Raw genomic sequence first — 16,656 nt, 5'->3', positions numbered from 1 at the left:
CACAATGCTCTGCCAACTGGAGGGTCTCCAGACTGGTGAGAGGGTGACCTCAAAGCCCCCCCGCATTCACACACACACACAGACACACACAGACACACACAGACACACACACACACACACACACACACACACACACACACACACACACACACACACACACACACACACACACACACACACACACACACACACACACACAGCATTACATCTCCACAACCTAACATGATATCAATCATTAACCCTTTTGTCTCCTCAACTGCACAAACAAACAAAGCTGGATTGTAACGGCTACTGTAAGAGCTGGAGCATGGGGGCACAGACTCTGTTTTGCTGCTTCAAACTGAGCACAATAACTAGAAGTGTAATGTGCAGCATGATCAGCTGTATCACTGTATGAAGATAGATAAAAGTAGCAGATGTTTCCTTAACAACATATTGAGATTGAAAAACGTCCTCTTGGGAAACATAATTGTAAGATGATGGTTCCTTTTCTAACTGTGAGGTCAGTGCTAATCATCTGGGCAATAAAACAACATTAATTTGACCTAAATATTATCATCTCTTTCAATGACCTTAGGCTGCTTTTACACAGGCAGGCCAATTCTGATCTTTTTCAACTAGTCTTTTGACCAATCAGATCAGGTCTTTTTCTAATAATTGGGCAAAAGATCAGAATTAGGCTGCCTGTGAAAATGCTGCCTTAGTGACCTGACCTCTGACCCTAGGGCCATGAGTCATTGACCACCATCATGTACAGTATAACCAACCTGTCCCCAACCTGTCTGTACAACTACATACTAGGACACGGATTCTCAAAGTGGAGTTACTACAGGGGTCCACGGCTAGATCTCAAAGTATTTCACATTTTGTATATTCTTTTACATTTCATTTTTTAAATTAGTATTATTAACAACAACAGATTAAACAAATGTTGGCAAAGGGATCCGTAAAATAAGTGTAGAGGGTGTAATGCAATACAATTTAAGATGATTCATCTACAATGTCTGTTCTTAACCCTGGGCAACATGGGCCTGGGAGGCTCACAGGGATATTGATATCCTCAGTACTCCACCAATTTTTAATCTCAATTCTTCTTGTATTCCCCCCCCCAAAAAAACATAAATGCACTGTAATTTAAGTTTTAAAACAAAGCCTCATGGCAAAATGTGTAGAATTGCAGGATATTAGCTTTAAAAGTTACAACAACAAAAAATATATATTTTTATCTCACTTGAGTTGTGTTCTGATTATGAAGGGGTCCCTGATGAAGTTGCTATCACAAAAGGGGTCCCCGGCCCCAAACAGTGTGAGAATCCCTGCACTAGTAGGCCTACCCAGCCCACCAAGCCAATGGAACCCGTGTTGCTGTTCTGTCTCTAGCAACTCTACTAGTAAAGATATCAAAGCAAGGAGCAGCAACTGACAAAGTAAACAGAAAGAAAGTGAGTGAGCGAGCGAGAAAGAAAGAACAAGCAGGGAAGATAGCAAGAATCGACAGAGAGTCTGTCAAAAGCGATGTCAGGTCACTGCTCCCTGCGTCGGTTCTCTGGCGAGCTCAATTTCTCTCTTTCCCGGCAGTCAGATAGCAATTTATATGTCAAGTTAACCTCCATAGGCATTGCTGCTCAGTGCTCAGACGTCTTCACTGGGACCCAGGAGTCCTCTGACAATCCTACGACGTAATAACACAATTACAGGGCGGTGAGGAGGCAGGCAGGCAGAGGAGAGGCAGGGGAACTGGAAGTAGCTCACAGACACACAACATTAACCTCCTCTCAGGATGATGACTGGGTACAGCTAACTAGCCAACGCTGCTGCCCAGATCACAAAACACTGCAGCTCATATTAGCCCCTGCTGCACTATAGAGGCAACCCCAGAGACATAGATTAAAGAAAACCTCTCAGAGAAATTAAGTTAGAGAGGGGTTACAGAGGAGTATATCATCCCTCACATGCAGTATTTGTAGAGATTCATGTTTTTTCATGTTTCATACATTATACAGAATGTGTATGACTACGACCAGAATGTGTATGACTACGACCAGAATGTGTATGACTACGACCAGAATGTGTATGACTATGACCAGAATGTGTATGACTAATACCAGAATGTGTATGACTACAACCAGAATGTGTAGATCATATGTGTAACGTTCGTCGTTGGGAGAAAGACAGGAGGACCAAGGTGCAGCGTGGTAAGTGTTCATCTTGTTTTAATAAGAAATACTGAACACTGAACAAAACAATAAATAACAAACGAACAGTCCCGTAAGGTGAAAGACAAAAAACACAAAACAGGAAATAAGCACCCACAACTCAAAAGTGAAACCAGGCTACCTAAGTATGGTTCTCAATCAGGGACAACGATTGACAGCTGCCTCTGATTGAGAACCATACCAGACCAAACACAGAAATCCCAAATCATAGAAAAACTAACATAGACAACCCACCCAACTCACGCCCTGACCATACCAAAACAAAGACATGACAAAAGAACTAAGGTCAGAACGTGACGTACCCCCCCCCCCCCCAAAGGTGGTCAGAACGTACCCCCCCCCCCCCCAAAGGTGCGGACTCCGGCCGCAAAACCTGGACCTATAGAGGAGGGTCTGGGTGGGTGTCTGTCCTCGGTGGTGGCTCTGGCGTGGGATGTGGACCCCACTCCACCATAGTCTTTGTCCGCCTTTTAACCTGCCTCCGTGGTCTCTTTAACGCGGCGACCCTCGCCGCCGACCTCGGACTGGGGACCCTAGCAAGGGGTCCCGAATGGACGGGCGATTCCGGCAGCGCCGGAGTGACGGGCAATTCCGGCAGCACCGGAGTAACGGACGGCTCTGGCAGCTCCTGACTGACCGGCGGCTCTGGCAGCTCCTGACAGACGGGCGACTCTGGCAGCTCAGGACAGACGGGCGACTCTGGCAGCTCAGGACAGACGGGCGACTCTGGCAGCTCAGGACAGACGGGCGACTCTGGCAGCTCAGGACAGACGGGCGACTCTGGCAGCTCAGGACAGACGGGCGACTCTGGCAGCTCAGGACAGACGGGCGACTCTGGCAGCTCAGGACAGACGGGCGACTCTGGCAGCTCAGGACAGACGGGCGACTCTGGCAGCTCAGGACAGACGGGCCATAGAGGAAGACTAACAGCCTGTTCATGTTCAGATGGGATGGGCTTGTTTCCTCTGGTAAATAAAAAAAACAGTGAAGGGGTTTGATCCACTGCAGAAGCATAGAGCAAACATACAGTACTGCATAATCAAGAAAAGACAATACACTGTTCATACAGAGACATTTCCCAATGCTCTTTGTTCCTTGCATGTTAATTGAATCACCAATTAAGTATATTCATAGCAACCCAGCTATGCGGGTGAAATTTTGAACCCTGCACCGATATTACAAATCACACACAATGAAGCTGTCCTTCATAATGCAGGAAGACATGACAACCTACTAATTAGCAGCACAATATTCAGCCTCATTCGAAAATAAAGAAATAAAGAAAAATACCCTGCTTATTATCTACGAACGTTTGGACATCTTGATGAACGATCTGCCCTTAATGGCCATGTACTCTTATAATCTCCACCTGGAACAGCCAGCAGAAGACTGACTTCTCCAGAGATGTTCGATCGGGTTCATGTCCGGGCTATGGCTGGGCCACTCAAGGACATTCAGAGACTTGTCCCGAAGCCATTCCTGCGTTGTCTTGGCTGTGTGCTTAGGGTCATTGTCCTATTGAAAGGTGAATCTTCACCCCAGTCTTTGGTCCTGAGCGTTCTGGAGCAGGTTTTCATCAAGGATCTCTTTGTACTTTGCTCCATTCATCTTTGCCTCAATCCTGACTAGTCTCCCAGTCACTGCTGCTGAAAAACATCCCATCAGCATGATGCTGCCACTACCATGCTTCCTCATAGGGATGGTGCCAGGCTTCCTCCAGGCGTTAAGCTTGGCATTCAGACCAAAGAAGTCAATCTTGGTTTATCAGACCACAGAATCTTGTTGCTCATGGTCTGACAGTCCTTTAGGTGTCTTTTGCTGTCATGTGCCGTTTACTGAGGAGTGGCTTCCTGTTTCGGATGTCTATGGACAATTCCTTCGACCTCATGGCTTGGTTTTTGCTCTCTTAATTTACCACAAGTGGACTCCAATTAAGTTGTAAAAACATCTCAAAGATAATCAATGGAAACAGGATGCACCAGAGCTCAATTTCGAGTCTCAGAGCAAAAGGGTCTGAAAAACTATATAAATAAGGTACTGCACTAAACTGCCGTACTGTAATGTGATGTTCAAACTTTGAAAGCTATCCATCTATGATATGTTCAGATTTGGATCTGGTCTGCACTGACCAAATTTGTACTTGTTTGGGGGACAGAGCTCATTCAAATAATATCCAGCGTGCGTTGCAAGTGTTTGTTTTTACATGAACATTTTTGTCATTCAGCAGAAGCTCTGACGGTGCATTCAACTAAGGTAGATAAACAACCACTCCAGGACCTTGAAATGCTTCTTACGAAGCCACTCCTTCGTTGCCCGGGCAGTGTGTTTGGGATCATTGTCATGCTGAAAGACCCAGCCACGTTTCATCTTCAATGCCCTTGCTGATGGAAGGAGGTTTTCACTCAAAATCTCACGATACATGTCCCCATTCATTCTTTCCTTTACACGGATCAGTCGTCCTGGTCCCTTTGCAGAAAAACAGCCCCAAAGCATGATGTTCCATCCCCATGCTTCACAGTAGGTATGGTGTTTTTTGGATGCAATTCAGCATTCTTTGTCCTCCAAACACGACGAGTTGAGTTTTTACCAAAAAGTTATATTTTGGTTTCATCTGACCATATGACATTCTCCCAATCTTCTTCTGGATCATCCAAATGCTCTCTAGCAAACTTCAGACAGGCCTGGACATGTACTGGCTTAAGCAGGGGGACACGTCTGGCACTGCTGTCATGTATTGTCATGTTGTGTCCTGTTCCTGTTCTTTCTCTTCACCCTGTCTCCCTCTGCTGGTCGTATTAGGTTACCTTTTCTTCACCCCTTTTCCCACCTGTTCCCTTTTTCCCTCTGATTAGGTCTCTATATCTCTCTCTGTTTCTGCTTCTGTCTTTGTCGGATTCTCGTTTGTGTTACTCATGCCTGAACCAGACTATCGTCGTGTTTGCTGCAACCTTGTCCTGTCCTGTCGGAATCTGCCTGTTCATCTAACCTTGTCCTGTCCTGTCGGAATCTGCCTGTCCATCTGAGCCTACGTGTGTTTCGTCATTAAAGAAACTCTGTTTTGTTAATTCGCTTTTGGGTCCTCATTCACGCACCTGACAGAAGAATCCGACCAAGAATGGACCCAGCGACTTCGGATCCTCTCCACTCAGCCGTCGAGATCCAGGGAGCGATGCTAGGCAGACACGAGCAGGAATTGTCTGCTGCTCGACATGCCGTTGAGACCCTGGCCACCCAAGTCTCCAACCTCACAGAACAGGTTCACCATCTCCGCCTCGATCCACCGGCCACTTCCAGGGCTTTCGAATCTCCGGAGCCCAGAATCAATAACCCGCCGTGTTACTCTGGGGAGCCCACTGAATGCCGCTCGTTCCTCACCCAGTGTGATATTGTGTTTTCTCTCCAGCCCAACACTTACTCCAGGAGCACTGCTCGTATCGCCTACGTCATATCTCTCCTTACTGGACGGGCTCGTGAGTGGGGCACGGCAATCTGGGAGGCAAGGGCTGAGTGTACTAACCAGTATCAGGACTTTAAGGAGGAGATGATACGGGTTTTTGATCGATCTGTTTTTGGGAACGGAGAATCACCAACCGCCTCTGTCTCTATTGCGGTTCCGCTGGTCATTTTGTCACTTCATGTCCAGTAAAAGCCAGAGCTCATCAGTAAGCGGAGGGCTACTGGTGAGCGCTACTACTCCTGTCTCTCCTTCAAGATCCTGTACTACCTTGTCGGTCCATCTACGCTGGACCGGTTCGTCAGCTTCCTGCAGTGCCTTGATAGACTCTGGGGCGGAGGGCTGTTTTATGGACGAGACCTGGGCTCGGGAACATGACATTCCTCTCAGACAGTTAAGGGAGCCCACGGCCTTGTTCGCCTTGGATGGTAGTCCTCTCCCCAGGATTCAGCGTGAGACGCTACCTTTAACCCTCACTGTCTCTGGTAATCATAGCGAAACCATTTCTTTTTTAATTTTTCGTTCACCTTTTACACCTGTTGTTTTGGGCCATCCCTGGCTAGTTTGTCATAATCCTTCTATTAATTGGTCTAGTAATTCTATCCTCTCCTGGAACGTCTCTTGTCATGTGAAATGTTTAATGTCTGCTATCCCTCCTGTTTCCTCTGTCTCTTCTTCACAGGAGGAGCCTGGTGATTTGATAGGGGTGCCGGAGGAATATCACGATCTGCGCACGGTGTTCAGTCGGTCCAGGGCCACCTCTCTTCCTCCACACCGGTCGTATGATTGTAGTATTGATCTCCTTCCGGGAACCACTCCCCCCCGGGGTAGACTATACTCTCTGTCGGCTCCCGAACGTAAGGCTCTCGAAGATTATTTGTCTGTAGCTCTTGCCGCCGGTACCATAGTCCCCTCCTCCTCTCCCGCCGGAGCGGGGTTTTTTTTTGTTAAGAAGAAGGACGGGTCCCTGCGCCCCTGCATAGATTATCGAGGGCTGAATGACATAACAGTGAAGAATCGTTATCCGCTTCCTCTTATGTCTTCAGCCTTCGAGATCCTGCAGGGAGCCAGGTTTTTCACTAAGTTGGACCTTCGTAACGCTTACCATCTCGTGCGCATCAGGGAGGGGGACGAGTGGAAGACGGCGTTTAACACTCCGTTAGGGCACTTTGAATACCGGGTTCTTCCTTTCGGCCTCGCTAACACTCCAGCTGTCTTTCAGGCATTAGTCAATGATGTCCTGAGAGACATGCTGAACATCTTTGTTTTCGTTTACCTTGACGATATCCTGATTTTTTCACCGTCACTCCAGATTCATGTTCAGCACGTTCGACGTGTCCTCCAGCGCCTTTTAGAGAATTGTCTTTTTGTGAAGGCTGAGAAGTGCACTTTTCATGCCTCCTCCGTCACATTTCTCGGTTCTGTTATTTCCGCTGAAGGCATTAAGATGGATCCCGCTAAGGTCCAAGCTGTCATTGATTGGCCCGTCCCTAAGTCACGCGTCGAGCTGCAGCGCTTTCTCGGCTTCGCGAACTTCTATCGTCGTTTCATCCGTAATTTCGGTCAGGTGGCAGCTCCTCTCACAGCCCTTACTTCTGTCAAGACGTGCTTTAAGTGGTCCGTTTCCGCCCAGGGAGCTTTTGATCTCCTCAAGAATCGTTTTACATCCGCACCTATCCTTGTTACACCTGACGTCTCTAGACAGTTCGTTGTCGAGGTTGACGCGTCAGAGGTGGGCGTGGGAGCCATTCTTTCTCAGCGCTCCCTCTCTGACGACAAGGTCCACCCTTGCGCGTATTTTTCTCATCGCCTGTCGCCGTCGGAACGTAACTATGATGTGGGAAACCGCGAACTGCTCGCCATCCGCTTAGCCCTAGGCGAATGGCGACAGTGGTTGGAGGGGGCGACCGTTCCTTTTGTCGTTTGGACTGACCATAGGAACCTTGAGTACATCCGTTCTGCCAAACGACTTAAAGCGCGTCAGGCGCGCTGGGCGCTGTTTTTCGCTCGTTTCGAGTTCGTGATTTCTTATCGTCCGGGCTCTAAGAACACCAAGCCTGATGCTTTATCTCGTCTCTTCAGTTCTTCAGTAGCCTCCACTGACCCCGAGGGGATTCTCCCTGAGGGGCGTGTTGTCGGGTTGACTGTCTGGGGAATTGAGAGGCAGGTAAAGCAAGCACTCACTCACACTACGTCGCCGCACGCTTGTCCTAGGAACCTTCTTTTCGTTCCCGTTCCTACTCGTCTGGCCGTTCTTCAGTGGGCTCACTCTGCCAAGTTAGCCGGCCACCCTGGCGTTCGGGGTACGCTTGCTTCCATTCGCCAGCGTTTTTGGTGGCCCACCCGGGAGCATGACACGCGTCGTTTCGTGGCTGCTTGTTCGGTCTGCGCGCAGACTAAGTCCGGTAACTCTCCTCCTGCCGGCCGTCTCAGGCCGCTTCCCATTCCCTCTCGACCGTGGTCTCACATCGCCTTAGATTTTGTCACCGGACTGCCTTCGTCAGCGGGGAAGACTGTTATTCTTACGGTTGTCGATAGGTTCTCTAAGGCGGCTCATTTTATTCCCCTTGCTAAGCTTCCTTCTGCTAAAGAGACGGCACAAATCATCATCGAGAATGTTTTCAGAATTCATGGCCTTCCGTCAGACGTCGTTTCGGACAGAGGTCCGCAATTCACGTCTCAATTTTGGAGGGAGTTTTGCCGTTTGATTGGGGCTTCCGTCAGTCTCTCTTCCGGCTTTCACCCCCAGTCTAACGGTCAAGCAGAACGGGCCAATCAGACTATTGGTCGCATCTTACGCAGTCTTTCTTTTCGCAACCCTGCGTCTTGGTCAGAACAGCTCCCCTGGACAGAATACGCCCACAACTCGCTTCCTTCGTCTGCGACCGGGCTATCTCCTTTTCAGAGTAGCCTCGGGTACCAGCCTCCGCTGTTCTCATCTCAGTTCGCCGAGTCCAGCGTCCCCTCCGCTCAGGCTTTTGTCCAACGTTGCGAGCGCACCTGGAAGAGGGTCAGGTCTGCACTTTGCCGTTATAGGGCGCAGACTGTGAGAGCTGCTAATAAGCGTAGAACTAAGAGTCCTAGATATTGTCGCGGTCAGAGAGTTTGGCTCTCCACTCAGAACCTTCCCCTTAAGACAGCTTCTCGCAAGTTGACCCCGCGGTTCATTGGTCCGTTCCGTATTTCTCAGATCATTAATCCTGTCGCAGTGCGACTTCTTCTTCCGCGATATCTTCGTCGCGTCCACCCGGTCTTCCATGTCTCCTGTGTTAAGCCCGTTCTTCGCGCCCCCGCTCGTCTCCCCCCCCCCCCCCCCATCCTTGTCGAGGGCGCACCTATCTACAGGGTCCGTAAGATTTTGGACATGCGTCCTCGGGGCCGTGGTCACCAGTACCTAGTGGATTGGGAGGGGTACGGTCCTGAGGAAAGGAGTTGGGTTCCCTCTCGGGACGTGCTGGACCGTTCGCTGATCGATGATTTCCTCCGTTGCCGCCAGGTTTCCTCCTCGAGTGCGCCAGGAGGCGCTCGGTGAGTGGGGGGGTACTGTCATGTATTGTCATGTTGTGTCCTGTTCCTGTTCTTTCTCTTCACCCTGTCTCCCTCTGCTGGTCGTATTAGGTTACCTTTTCTTCACCCCTTTTCCCACCTGTTCCCTTTTTCCCTCTGATTAGGTCTCTATATCTCTCTCTGTTTCTGCTTCTGTCTTTGTCGGATTCTTGTTTGTTACTCATGCCTGAACCAGACTATCGTCGTGTTTGCTGCAACCTTGTCCTGTCCTGTCGGAATCTGCCTGTTCATCTAACCTTGTCCTGTCCTGTCGGAATCTGCCTGTCCATCTGAGCCTACGTGTGTTTCGTCATTAAAGAAACTCTGTTTTGTTAATTCGCTTTTGGGTCCTCATTCACGCACCTGACAACTGCAGGATTTGAGTCTCTGGCGGCGTAGTGTGTTACTTATGGTAGGCTTTGCTCTGGGATTTTTGCTCACCGTTCTTGTGATCATTTTGACCCCACGGGGTGAGATCTTGCGTGGAGCCCCAGATCGAGGGAGATTATCAGTGGTCTTGTATGTCTTCCATTTCCTAATAATTGCTCCCACAGTTGATTTCTTCAAACCAAGCTGCTTACCTATTGCAGATTCAGTCTTCCCAGCCTGGTGCAGGTCTACAATTTTGTTTCTGGTGTCCTTTTACAGCTCTTTGGTCTTGGCCATAGTGGAGTTTGGAGTATGACTGTTTGAGGTTGTGGACAGGTGTTGTAACGGTTTTCGTCTTCATACGAAGGAGAGTCGGACCAAAATGCAGCGTGTCGATTGCGATTCATGTTTAATGAAAAAAACACACTAAACACAAACACTACAAAAACAATAAACGTAACGAAAACCTAAACAGCCTATCTGGTGAAAACACATAGACAGGAACAATCACCCACAAACACACAGTGAAACCCAGGCTACCTAAATATGGTTCCCAATCAGAGACAATGACGAACACCTGCCTCTGATTGAGAACCATATCAGGCCGAACATAGAACTAGACAAACTAGACATGTAACATAGAATGCCCACTCAGATCACACCCTGACCAACCACAACATAGAAATATACAAAGTAAACTATGGTCAGGGTGTGACAGTACCCCCCCCCCAAGGTGCGGACTCCGGCCGCAAAACCTGAACCTATAGGGGAGGGTCTGGGTGGGCATCTGTCCGCGGAGGCGGCTCTGGCGCTGGACGTGGACCCCACTCCATAATAGTCTTTGTCCACCTCCTTAGCGTCCCTAGATAGGTGACCCTCCTAAGAGACAGCTCGGGACAGAGGGGAAGCTCGGAACAGAAGGACAGCTCGGGACAGAGGTAGCTCGGGACTGATGGGTAGCTCAGCACTGAGAGGAAGCTCAGCACTGAGAGGAAGCTCAGGCAGGTGGTTGGATCCGGCAGATCCTGGCTGACTGGCGGATCCGGAAGATCCTGGCTGACTGGCGGATCCGGAAGAGTCTGGTCGACTGGCGGATCCGGAAGAGTCTGGTCGACTGGCGGATCCGGAAGAGTCTGGTCGACTGGCGGATCCGGAAGAGTCTGGTCGACTGGCGGATCCGGAAGAGTCTGGTCGACTGGCGGATCCGGAAGAGTCTGATCGACTGGCGGATCTGGAAGAGTCTGGTCGACTGGCGGATCTGGCGGATCTGGAAGAGTCTGGTCGACTGGCGGATCTGGAAGAGTCTGGTCGACTGGCAGATCTGGAAGAGTCTGGTCGACTGGCAGATCTGGAAGAGTCTGGTCGACTGGCAGATCTGGGAGAGTCTGGTCGACTGGCAGATCTGGGAGAGTCTGGTCGACTGGCAGATCTGGAAGAGTCTGGTCGACTGGCAGATCTGGGAGAGTCTGGTCGACTGGCAGATCTGGGAGAGTCTGGTCGACTGGCAGATCTGGGAGAGTCTGGTCGACTGGCAGATCTGGGAGAGTCTGGTCGACTGGCAGATCTGGGAGAGTCTGGTCGACTGGCAGATCTGGAAGAGTCTGGTCGACTGGCAGATCTGGAAGAGTCTGGTCGACTGGCAGATCTGGAAGAGTCTGGTCGACTGGCAGATCTGGAAGAGTCTGGTCGACTGGCAGATCTGGAAGAGTCTGGTCGACTGGCAGATCTGGAAGAGTCTGGTCGACTGGCAGATCTGGAAGAGTCTGGTCGACTGGCAGATCAGGCTGCTCCATGCTGACTGGCTGCTCCATGATGACTGGCAGCTCTGGCTGCTCCATGCTGACTGGCTGCTCCATGCTGACTGGCAGCTCTGGCTGCTCCATGCTGACTGGCTGCTCTGGCTGCTCCATGCTGACTGGCGGCCCTGGCTGCTCCATGCTGACTGGCGGCCCTGGCTGCTCCATGCTGACTGGCGGCCCTGGCTGCTCCATGCTGACTGGCGGCCCTGGCTGCTCCATGCTAACTGGCAGCTCTGGCGGCTCCTTGCAGACTGGCAGCTCTGGCGGCTCCTTGCAGACTGGCAGCTCCTTGCAGACTGGCAGCTTTGGCGGCATCCTGCAGACAGGCAGCTCTGGCGGCTCCTTGCAGACTGGCAGCTCCTTACAGACTGGCAGCTCTATGCAGACTGGCAGCTCCATGCAGACTGGCAGCTCCTTGCAGACTGGCAGCTCCCTGCTAACTGGCAGCTCCCTGCTAACTGGCAGCTCCATGCTAACTGGCAGCTCTATGCTAACTGGCAGCTCTATGCTAACTGGCAGCTCTATGCTAACTGGCAGCTCTATGCTAACTGGCAGTTCTGAACAGGCGGGAGACTCCGGCAGCGCTGTAGAGAAGGAAGGCTCTAACAGCGCTAAACAGGCGGGAGACTCCGACAGCGCTGGAGAGGAGGAGGGCTCCGACAGCGCTGGACAGGCGAGGCGCACTATAGGCCTGATGCGTGGTGCTGGCACTGGTGGTACTGGGCCGAGGACACGCACAGGAAGCCTTGTGCGGGGAGCTGCTACCGGAGGGCTGGGGTGTGGAGGTGGTACTGGAAAAACCGGACCGTGCAGGCGCACTGGAGCTCTTGAGCACCGAGCCTGCCCAACCTTACCTGGTTGAATGCTCACGGTCGCCCTGCCAGTGCGGCGAGGTGGAATAGCCCGCACTGGACTATGCAGGCGAACCGGAGACACCGAGCGCAAGGCTGGTGCCATGTAAACCGGCCCAAGGAGACGCACTGGGGACCAGCTGCGTAGAGCCGGCTTCATGGCATTAGGCTCGACGCTCAATCTAGCCCGGCAGACACGCGGAGCTGGAATATACCGCACCGGGCTATGCACCCGCACTGGAGACACCGGTCTCTCTAGCCCCCCGGTAAGCACAGGGAGTCTGCCCAGGTCTCCTACCTGGCATAGCCATACTCCCTGTTAGCCCCCCCCCAAGAAATTTTTGGGGCTGCCTCTCAGGCTTCCATCCGCGTCGCCGTGCTGCCTTCTCATACCAGTGCCTCTCTGCTTTCACCGCCTCCATTCTACGGTAACCTTCCTCGCACTGCTCCAGCGAATCCCAGGCGGGCTCCGGCACTCTCCCTGGGTCGGCTGCCCACCTGTCGATCTCCTCCCAAGTAGTATACTCCATACTGTACTCCTCCTTGGGCTGTTCCTGTTGTTTCTTCTCCCGCTGCACCTTAGTGCGGCTACACTCCCCTGGTTTAGCCCAGGGTCCTCTCCCGTTGAGGATTTCCTCCCATGTCCAGAAATCCTTATTGCGCTTCTCCTCGCGCTGCTCCTGCCTGTTGACACGCTGCTTGGTCCCTTTGTGGTGGGTGATTCTGTAACGGTTTTCGTCTTCATACGAAGGAGAGTCGGACCAAAATGCAGCGTGTCGATTGCGATTCATGTTTAATGAAAAAAACACACTAAACACAAACACTACAAAAACAATAAACGTAACGAAAACCTAAACAGCCTATCTGGTGAAAACACATAGACAGGAACAATCACCCACAAACACACAGTGAAACCCAGGCTACCTAAATATGGTTCCCAATCAGAGACAATGACGAACACCTGCCTCTGATTGAGAACCATATCAGGCCGAACATAGAACTAGACAAACTAGACATGTAACATAGAATGCCCACTCAGATCACACCCTGACCAACCACAACATAGAAATATACAAAGTAAACTATGGTCAGGGTGTGACAGGTGTCTTTTATAAGTTCAAAGTATACAAGTTCAAACAGGTGTCATTAATACAGGTAGAGTGGAGGACAGAGGAGCCTCTTAAAGAAAAAGTTACAGGTCTGTGAGAGACAGAAATGTTGCTTGTTTGTAGGTGACCAAATACTTATTTTCCACCATAATTTGCAAATAAATTCATAAAAAATCCTACAATGTGATTTTCTAGAGAAAAAAAAGTCTAAATTTGTCTGTCATAGTTGAAGTGTACCTATGATGAAAATTACAGGCCTCTCTCATCTTTTTAAATGGGAGAACTTGCACAATTGGTGGCTGACTAAATACTTTTTTGCCCCACTGTACATATACATATGAGATGAGTAATGTAGGGTATGTAAACATTATATTAGGTGGCATTGTTTAAAGTGGCTAGGGATACATTTTTACATCAATTTCCATCAATTCCCATTATTAAAGTGGCTGGAGTTGAGTCAGTATGTTGGCAGCAGCCACTCAATGTTAGTGGTGGCTGTTTAACAGTCACCTTGAGATGGCCTTGAGAAAGAAGCTGTTTTCAAGTCTCTCGGTCCCTGCTTTAATGCACCTGTACTGACCTCACCTTCTGGATGATAGCGGGGTGAACAGGCAGTGGCTCGGGTGGTTGTTGTCCTTGATGATCTTTATGGCCTTCCTGTGACATTGGGTGGTGTAGGTGTCCTGGAGGGCAGGTAGTTTGCCCCGGTGATGTGTTGTGCAGACCTCACTACCCTCTGGAGAGCCTTACGGTTGTGGGCGGAGCAGTTGCCGTACCAGGAGGTGATACAGCCCAACAGGATGCTATCGATTGTGCATCTGTAGAAGTTTGTGAGTGCTTTTGGTGACAAGCCAAATTTCTTCAGCCTCCTTCTTCAGCCTCCGCTGCTGCGCCTTTTTCACAACGCTGTTTGTGTGGGTGGACCAATTCAGTTTGTCCGTGATGTGTACGCCGAGGAACTTAAAACTTACTACCCTCTCCACTACTGTCCCGTGGCAGATGTATTGTTACCTACCCTTACCACCTGGGGGCAGCCTGTCAAGAAGTCCAGGATCCAGTTGCAGAGGGGGGTGTTTAGTCCCATGGTCCTTAACTTAGTGATGAGCTTTGTGGGCGCTATGGTGTTGAACGCTGAGCTGTAGTCAATGAATAGCATTCTCACATAGGTGTTCCTTTTGTCCAGGTATGAAAGGGCATTGTGGGGTGCAATAGAGATTGCATCATCTGTGGATCTGTTGGGGCGGTATGCAAATTGGAGTGGGTCTAGGGTTTCTGTGATAATGGTGTTTATGTGAGCCATGACCAGCGTTTCAAAGCATTTCATGGCTACAGACGTGAGTGCTATGGGTCGGTAGTAATTTAGGCAGGTTACCTTAGTATTCTTGGGCACAGGGACTATGGTGGTCAGCTTGAAACATGTTGGTATTACAGACTCGGTCAGGGAGAGGTTGAAAAGGTCAGTGAAGACACTAGCCAGTTGGTCAGCACATGCTCGGAGTACACGTCTCGATAATCCGTCTGGCCCTGCGGCCTTGTGAATGTTGACCTGTTTAAAGGTCTTACTCACATCTGCTGCAGAGAGCGTGATGACACAGTCATCTGGAACAGCTGATGCTCTCATGCATGTTTCTGTGTTATATGCTCGCTTTGAGGCAAGTAAGTTATTTAGCTCGTTTGGTAGTAACTGGGCAGCTCTCGGTTGTGCTTCCCTTTGTAGTCTGTAATAGTTTGTAAGCCCTTCCACATCCGATGAGCGTCGGAGCAGGTGTAGTAAGATTTGATTGTAACCCTGTATTGACGCTTTGCCTGTTTGATAGTTTGTCGGAGGGCAAAGCGGGATTGCTTATAAGCTTCCGGGTTAGAGTCCCGGTACTTGAAAGTAGCAGCTCTAGCATTTAGCTCAGTGCGAATGTTCCCTGTACCACTGCTTCTGGTTGGGGCATGTACGTACCGTCACTGAGGGGACGACGTCCTCGATGCACTTATTGATAAAGCCAGTGACTGATGTGGTGTACTCCTCACGGAAGAATCCCGGAACATATCCAGTCTGTGCTAGCAAAACAGTCCTGTAGTTTAGCTTCTGCTTCATCTGACCACTTTTTTATGGACCCGAGTCACTGGTGCGTCCTGCTTTAATTTTTGCTTGTAAGCAGGATTCAGGAGGATAGAATTATGGCCAGACTTCCCAAATGGAGGGCGAGGGAGACCTCCGTGTGTGGAGAAAAGGTGGTCTAGAATGTTTTCCCCCTCTGGTTGCACATTTAACATGCTGATTATAAATCAGGTAAAACTGATTTAAGTTTCCCTGCTTTAAAGTCCGCGGCCACTAGGAGCGCCATCCACTGGATGAGCGTTTTCCTGTTTGCTTATGGCGGTATACAGCTCATTGAGTGCGGTTTTAGTGCCAGCATCAGTCTGTGGTGGTACGTAGACAGCTACGAAAAATACAGATGAAAACTCTCTAGGTAGATATTGTGGTCTACAGCTTATCATGAGATACTCTACCTCAGGCGAGCAAAACCGAGACTTCCTTAGATATTGTGCACCAGCTCTTGTTTACTTACAGTTGAAGTCGGAGGTTTACAAACACCTTTGCGAAATACATTTAAACTCAGTGTTTCACAATTCCTGACATTTAATCCTAATAAAAATTCCCTGTCTTAGGTCAGTTAGGATCACCACTTTATTTTAAGAATGTGAAATGTCAGAATAACTTTTAGAGAGAATGATTTATTTCAGCTTTAATTTATTTCATCACATTCCCAGTGGGTCAGAAGTTTAAATACACTCAATTAGTATTTGGTAGCATTGCCTTTAAATTGTTTAACTTGGGTCAAGCTCTTCAGGTAGCCTTCCACAAGCTTCCCATAATAAGTTGGGTGAATTTTGGCCCATTCCGCCTGACAGAGCTGGTGTAACTGAGTCAGGTTCGTAGGCCTCCTTGCTCGCACACACTTTTTCAGTTCTGCCCACAAATATTATATGGGATTGAGGTCAGCGCTTTGTGATGGCCACTCCAATACCTTGACTTTATTGTCCTTAAGCCATTTTGCCACAACTTTTGAAGTATGCTTGGGGTCATTGTCCATTTGGAAGACCCATTTGCGACCAAGCTTTAACTGATGTCTTGAGATGTTGCTTCAATATATCCACCTAATTTTCCAGCCTCATGATGCCATCTATTTTGTGAAGTGCACCAGTCCCTCCTGCAGCAAAGCACTCCCACAACATGATGCTGCCACCCCCATGCTTCACGGTTGGGATGGTGTTCTTCGGCTTGCAAGCGTCCCCCTTTTCCTCCAAACATAACGA

This window comes from Oncorhynchus mykiss, chromosome 10 (assembly GCF_013265735.2).
Source record: "Oncorhynchus mykiss isolate Arlee chromosome 10, USDA_OmykA_1.1, whole genome shotgun sequence".
Classification (NCBI taxonomy): Eukaryota; Metazoa; Chordata; class Actinopteri; order Salmoniformes; family Salmonidae; genus Oncorhynchus; species Oncorhynchus mykiss.
This window is presented reverse-complemented; position numbering follows the sequence as displayed.